At 39.1% G+C, this 7,836-nt stretch overlaps 1 long non-coding RNA gene across 1 annotated transcript; it reads left to right on the forward strand.

Moving 5' to 3' along the window:
- The first annotated feature begins 5,426 nt into the window (after positions 1–5,426).
- LOC118327435 lies at positions 5,427–7,823 on the forward strand. Its single transcript, XR_004796689.1, has 3 exons — positions 5,427–5,506; positions 6,352–6,467; positions 7,195–7,823. It is a non-coding gene; the product is annotated as an uncharacterized LOC118327435 (long non-coding RNA).
- Positions 7,824–7,836: the final 13 nt, after the last annotated feature.

Raw genomic sequence — 7,836 nt, forward strand, 5'->3', positions numbered from 1 at the left:
AAAAGGCAGAGTAGGGAGGAGACGCAAAGGACGAAAAGGAAGAGTAGGGAGGAGACGCAAAGGACAAAAAGGTAGAGGAATGAGCAGGGGATGGGGTAAAAGAGGTGGCAGGCGTAGAAGAGGTGGAATTCGTAGAGGAGGTGGCAGACGTAGAGGAGGTGGCTGGAGTAGAAGGGGTCGCAGAGGGTAGTTAAGTTTGGGTAAAGCTGTGATTCAGGTGAAACAGGTCAGTTAAAATCTGAAAAAGAATCGACAGCAGCCCCACAGATCCACCCTGACTGAGACAGACTCCTTTTGCTTGGACAAAGTGTGTACAGCCATGCTAGCAGCTTAATGCTAACACACCATTTTACCATGCTAACTGTAATTAGTAATAAGTAATTAGTTTTTCAGGTATTTGCTCCTAAAATATTGGACAAACATCACCCTCTGGGCACCAAGAATGTCAAACATTTATTGCTGATATATTAAATAGTTATTGAGACATTTCATTCTAAACTGAATGGTGCATCAACCAAGTGATCAACAGACGTATCGATAGCATGTCTAAAAATGCTAAACTAATAATATAGCTAATAACAAACTTAAAAATATAACAAGCATATTTCTCAAGCACTTCTTCATGCTGATACAATGACTTTCAACTGAAGCCAAATTATATATATATATATTATATATATCAATAACAGTATACCAAATCAATACATTCTTTAACTTTTACTTTGCTAGGGACAAACCATTTTTCATTTCATTTCATTTGAAACTCTGAACTTTTAAGTGCACTATAATGTATTTGTTATTGATGATGTATATGTAGTGGACCTCTATCCATTCGCAAAGCTGGGTTTTCCTGTTAATCTACATCTAACCAAGCATTTGTTGTGTTTATGATTCATTTATACTCAGATTTCTGAATTTCAACCTGAAAAATAAGAAAAGTATTTACAGTACTCATGTCATTGTACTCCATGTTTCTGTAAAGCATTACACAAATCTCTAGATTTTCTGTTGTTTTTTCTGATTAAAGCTTGGCTCAGCATCATTCTGTACTACTATATTATCTTTTACTTAGATTGGATTCTGTCGGCCAAACAGAACAACCCAGTTTATATTTCATTATTAAACTGAGCCCACACCAGATTCACAACAGATTCATCATGCTTACGGACAGGTTGGCCACCTGGTGGCACTGCAACAAGCTATAAACACGACACTGATATTAATCACAAAAAATAAAACAAATTTAAAGAACATTTCTTAGAAGATATGGCTTTTAGCAACATGAACATATACCCAGCAGCAATAAAATGCAATATATATATTTCAAACAATATTACCACCCATCTTGGTCCACTGATAGCAAACTTAAACCAAGTGCTTAAGTACAGAAATTGTTTTTGATCTGTTCCTAAACTTCCAATCAGCACATTGAGAGTTCAGTTTTGCTATCAGCAACTCAGAAACACAAAGTTAAACAATGTATGCATGCATTTGTTTGTGTTTTTGTGAGATCAGGTTTAAGAAAAACTTCAGAGACTACTAAATCATGTACAGTATAAACAATGAGAAATGCACACAGAGTAAATGGTGCAAGGGTGCCACTTAGTGGTCAGATAAGGTCACTGCACACACACATCCATATATCAAACTAACTACAGTATATTGTGCTCTGTAGCAAAATATCTAATATACAGGGTGGGCTGTTGAGTACGTTTTTGACAGACAAAATGGTTAGAATTAAGCTTCCATTGGTGAAATGGCAAAATCTTACACTGTAGTACACTGCATGAATATTGCATGCATGATTTGTGAATCTTTGTTTTTCTTTATTGTAGTTGGACTGACTGTCCTGGAACAAACAACCAACCCTCTTAGCTGATTTACCTGATTCAGGAGACAGACATTTGTGACTGTACGAGGCTATTTTGGACCAATGTGGAGACTGTTTCCCTCCTGTCAGATTTCCAGCAGCCTGCCTCTGCTTAGTCATAGTCATTTTGCATTTGCAAGCATACATGTTGTGTCATAGATTATCATAAATAATAAATATTTTGGGTGAATGCTATTTGAGGTTATTATTATTACATATAAGCTTATGCAGTTTATTGTATGTACAAGTATTACTTATATTTAAACCGTGCCCAGGGCACATAGTACTATTACACGCAGCAGATTAATATACCTAACTACATGGGATGCGTGCTACACAAAGGGAGGCACCGCTGGGATTTAACATTCCTGACAATTCAAGTAACAACCTCTTAAGCTTTGTGAACAATTAGTAATTAGAATTATAACATATAAAACCCATCACTGCTGGATTTGGTTAACTGGTGCAGAGGAAAGGGTGTAGATGTTGTCACAGTCTGCCTTCCTCCTCACCTGTTCACCTCAGCCATCTCAGTACTTTTCCACTTACCGGACCGGCTCCACTCTGCCAGTCAGCCACACCTCCTCATCAGCCAATCTGCTCACCTGTGCACACAGCTCCTCCTGATCACCTCTCTCTCTCTCTCCTCATTTAGTTCGTCAAAATTCTCTCTGTCTCATAGTACTAGATCCTTCTACTGCTCTTTCTTCTCTAATATCTTGTCTTCTCTCTACTTCTGCTACAATGCATGCTCAATATGTCCCACAGAACCACAGGGAATGGATGTATATGTATATAGTAGCTGAATGTTAGTTATCTCATGTTTCAGCCTGCTACTGTGCCCTTGGTGAAGCGAAATTGGCTAATTACCTACCACCCCAGTAGTAATCTTGCTCATGGGTGCGCTGCTAACGTGGCAGCCTTATCACTCACAACCATACTCTCTCCATGTTTGCATGTCCACAAGCCCTGCATGAGTGTGCATTTCAGCCTGGGTGTGTATGAAATAAAAAGAGCGAGTAAGTAGTCAGTCCCACTCCCACAGGAGAAGAATGTCTAGACATCTGGCTAGAACAGGCAAAGCTCATGATAGATGAAAGTGAGTGCTCTGACAAGGACCAAAGAGTCTGAAAGGCCCAGCATTAGATATCATTCAGGCTGTGCGTATGACTGATCCTGATGCTAACCCAGCGGAGTACATACAGGCAATACAGAGCATTTTTGGTACGTCAGAGTCAGGAGAAAACCCCTACCTGTTGTTCAGATCTCTCCGTTAGCAGCCTAGTGAACCTCTGTCAGAGTTCCTGCAAAGAGTAGAGAGGTCTCTTATCAAAGTAGTACAGAGAGGGCCTCCCAGTTAGTGCAGTGAACAAGGCCAGAGTTGAGCAGCTTATTAGAGGTTCAACCTCTGACTTCATGTTACTTCAGTTAAAAGTTAGGAGCGGAGACATGATCCCAATTTTGGCCTCCCTGAAAATTGGAAGAATCGACTCCGTCAAAAGCTAGCTCAAACACGAAAAGGTCTTTTCCTTGCATGAATGGGATGTTGGCATGGCGAAAGGCATGGAGCAACACATACGCCTGCATGACCCAAGAACTACAAATTGGCACCTGCAGACATTGACAGTGTGCAACGACACACACACAACAGCTAGGAGCTGGGATTTTTAAAGAGTCCTGCAGTCCCTACACCTCACCAATTGTAATTGCTCGCAAAAAGAACCGAAGAATCTGTATTGACTACAGGACTCTAAACAGCCACATCATACCGGACCAGTACACAATGCCTCGCATTAATGACGCCTTAGACTGCCTGTCAGCAAGTGGGTCTTGGTACTGGATCTATGGAGTGGTTATTATAAGCTATGGCTGAGGAGGATAAAGAGGAGACAGCCTTTATCTGTCCTCTTGGGTTCTATCAATTTGAACAAATGCCACAAGGAATAATTGGAGCCCCTGCAATGTTCCAATGACTAATGGTGAGAGCTGTTGGTGACATGCATCACCTTGAAGTCCTCATGTACTTGGACCAACTGACCAAGAGTCAGAATGAAGAGGCAAAATTTCTTCCTTTTAGTAGACACATGTTGTAAACTTGTGCGTTGCCTTGTGAAATTACCTGACGTAGTTTGAGATCTCTTATCTGACCTGACTTTTGTTTCTGCTGAAATCCAAAATCTACAATTCAGGGTGAAAAGGCAGATTGCATTTGACAGTGAACCTAAAACACAAAACATTTCCCTATAGTTGAAGCAAGAGAAAAAAGATCAGTCAAAGTTGACCCAAGTTGAACTTAAAGAAAAGAGGTGAATACGCACTACACCCCTATCTAGAGCAAGTGTTTAGTTTGTCCCTCAGGCTCACCTGCTGTTGTGAAGACACAGGTGAAAAGATGTAAAACATGAGTTGTGTTTCTTGGGTGACTTTATAATACTTACTGCTGATCAACAAAGTAACGGAGCAGACACATACAGCCGGTATATGGAGAGAGGAGCAGAGAGAGGCGGCACTGGTGTGTGAGATATGAGGTGTAGGTGTGTGCTTGTGTGCACATAAGGCTTCAAATAGAACCAGGGATTGGTGATCAGCCTTAAAATGCTGATTGATGCACTATGCGCATGATACAAACAACCAATCAAATTACACAACAAGCAGGAAAGGTCAACATAAAAGAAAAATTAAATTTTATCGTGTTTTTTGTGTTACATTTAAGTCAGTCCTATGTCTCCATATCAGTTGATCAGTGGCCGATTGATTGAAGCACCCTTAGCTACTGTAGAAACATGCCGGTGCAACATGATAAACTCCATGGAGGCGAACCGTGGCACCTATAGATAAAAATCTCTCATTGTAATGTATCAAAAACGATAACGATATATTTTTAATTTCTGACTATTTTAATTTTTCTAAATGTTACAAACTGAACCTTAGAAATATGTGGAAAAAAAGCTCAAAAAGAAGTGTGAGAACTATGTCCCCCTGCACTTCCTCTTTATTTACCTCACAGCAGAAATGTAGAAAGTTGCAACCTGACTGCGTCTGTATTTCTATATCTCTATCTTCCATCTGCAAGTCACAAAACAAAGTGCAAAGAACTTCTCCAAAGCACTTTTGGCTGCTGTGTCAAAATAAAATACACAATTACAATTAAAAAAAAAAGCCATTTGTCCTGGTTTAACTATTCTTCTTCAACAATGTCCAGACATGATTTTTTTTTAACTCTCTCAGCTCTCCTGTGTTTTTTTTGTATCCACATTGAACCAAATCAAAATCAGTCCAAAACATATTCTTTTATTGTATATGTGTAATGTATGTGTAAATGAAGAAGTTAAAGTAAAATGTGAAAATCATAGTGGTCATTAGTTTTCTTTTAGTCCAGATGTAAAATCTAAACATTTAAAAGACAAGAGAAGACCTACTTCAATAACAGTCTTCATCCGTCTTCCTCATTTTTGAAACGTGTTCAAATACGGTCATGGTGCTGCTGAGGGGTTGGCTGTGGTCAACGTCTCCTCTATAAAAAAAGGCTCCTTCCTCCTGACTGTACTCAGTGCAGCAGCACCTTCACTCCCAACACTGAGAAGAAAATAGAAGACGAAGGCAGCATCCATCCGACATCTTTCTCCAACAAAGGAGGTAAAAGATTTTACTTAGCTATATTTAGCATTATTTTAAAAAAGAGAGGCAGCAAACTCAAGTCATAATTTTTATGCAAGTTATGCACTTCTTAGGCCTTTAATGGAGTCTTATCTCTCCTGACACCTTGTAAAAATCCCAAAAGAAGCTGAGAGTGGCCATGGCTGCAAAAACCTGTTAACTAGAGATCTTTACTTAATCTATATATATTCGCTCCGATTTATTGGATGAAATCCATCCAACATACTAATTCTAAGCAGGTTTTGAGTATGTATTGGGTTTATGCAGGAACAATTACAAAATAGCATAATTAAAAACCCTCTGTATGCATATGATTGAATTGTTGCAAAATGTATAACACAAAGGGACTTGAGGCTTCACTCATTAACTGGTAAAACAGCTTTATGAACACCTTAGAAAACCAAAAAAACCCAAAAAGGGAAGTAAGTTATGTGAATGTTACTTTCCAGTGTCGCAGTTTAACTGATATACATCAGTGAAATGCACAGGTAACATAGTGTTTCCTAATCAAACAGTTAAAGATTCCCTCCAGACGTGTATTACGACACATGCAAATAGTCTGCTTGGAACAATAATGTGTGTCTCATGTGTTTCCCACATAAAAATCCTTAAAAATGCATCCAGTCCTACTACTACTCAAAATTACAGAATCTAGTTTTTCTGCTGGACACAAGATGTCTCCTACTAAGACTACAACAGTTTATATATTTGCATTTACATTTTAACACGGCCATTGCTGTTTTTATTTTCATTGTGTGAATCCTCTTTATGATTGATATATTGATTGACTCTATGATCTGCTAATAAACTTGATCTGTGTGCAGATGGCGGGCCTTTGCTGGATGGCTGTGACACTCGCCTTCTTCCTGTCTACTGAAAACAGTTTTGCTGCTGTGGACCAGAATAGGCTTGCAAGTATTGTAAATGGCATCTTGAAAGCGTGAGTTGACTTCTGAATCATTCACTGAAATAATTTTGCTGCCTAAGGCTATGTTCAGAGATGCAGGTACATTACAGTACACTGTATGACGAGGTGTTAAAGGCCATCTAGGGACAGAGACTGCAAATTAGCTTAGCCTATAAATGCTGTGGCATTTGTTTATGTTACATACTTATCCCTCTGCAAATAAACATAAAACATGTATTAGTTGATAGAAGTAAGATAAGGCTTTTAGCAACATCAAGTTAACCCTACCAACAACAAAATGCAAGATAATACAAATAAAGTTCTAGTAATCAGTTCTGTTTATATTTCAAACAATACTGCCACCTTGGTCCACCGATAGAAAACTTAATCATCAGTTGGCTATAAATACAGAAGTTGCAATCCAAGTTCCAATAAGCACATTCAGAGTTCAGTTTTACCATCAGCATCTCAGAAATACTGCCAAACTCAGAAACACAAAGTTAAACAATGTATGCATGCCTTCATGTTTCTGTGAGATCAAGTTAAAGAAAATTGGAAGAAACTTCAGAACTACTGAGTCATGTACAGCATAAACACAGAGAAATGCACACAGAGTAAATGGTGTAAGGGTGCCACTTAGTGGTCAGATAAGGTTACTGCATCACACATCCACATATCAAACAAACTACAGTATATTGTGTTCTGTAGCAAAATATCTAATATACATGATGGGATGTTGTGTATGTTTGTACTTTCACAGGTACAGAACAGAAGGCATGTTCAGTCTGGCTGTAAGCATCCCAGATGACCAGAATCGGAAAATCTCCGATATCCTGCAGCAAGTCTTTCAAAGTGATCCTGTTGAAGACGTAGCAAAACAGCTTGATGAGAACAAGTTGTACGTCGGCAACAGGGTGGTTGCAGCCATACCTCTGCCTCTGAAAAAAAAAAAAACTGATCATGCAGAGTCACGTGTTGCGGACTACTTGGTCCACTTGTTCAACCGTCGCGATGAGAATGACTTGTTGCTTTTCTATGTTTATGCCTCCCCATGTGTTGACAAATGTACAAATAACTTACATTCTGGGAATATCCTCGGAAGGATAAATCTAATTCAGCAATGGAAGAGCCACGCTTTTGTGTTTTCTAAAATCTTCAAACCTTTGCTTGACTCGAAGAAGAACACAAAAGAAACAAAAAACCCAAAACACTGGGTAAATACAGCCATTGGGCGACTCGGGTCGGTAGTTGGTCTTGACAACATATTCCGCTGTGAAAGAGAAAATGGTTGGATGCAGTGCATCAGCTGCTCCAGTAATGATCAAGTTACACAGGCTTGTGTTTCAGATACAAATACACAACCTCAGCAAGTTCAGGTTGGCAGTGAAATAGGAGGTGGCAG

This window comes from Morone saxatilis, unplaced genomic scaffold (assembly GCF_004916995.1).
Source record: "Morone saxatilis isolate NCDOM2014 unplaced genomic scaffold, NCSU_SB_2.0 Contig17, whole genome shotgun sequence".
In the NCBI taxonomy this organism is placed as follows: Eukaryota; Metazoa; Chordata; class Actinopteri; family Moronidae; genus Morone; species Morone saxatilis.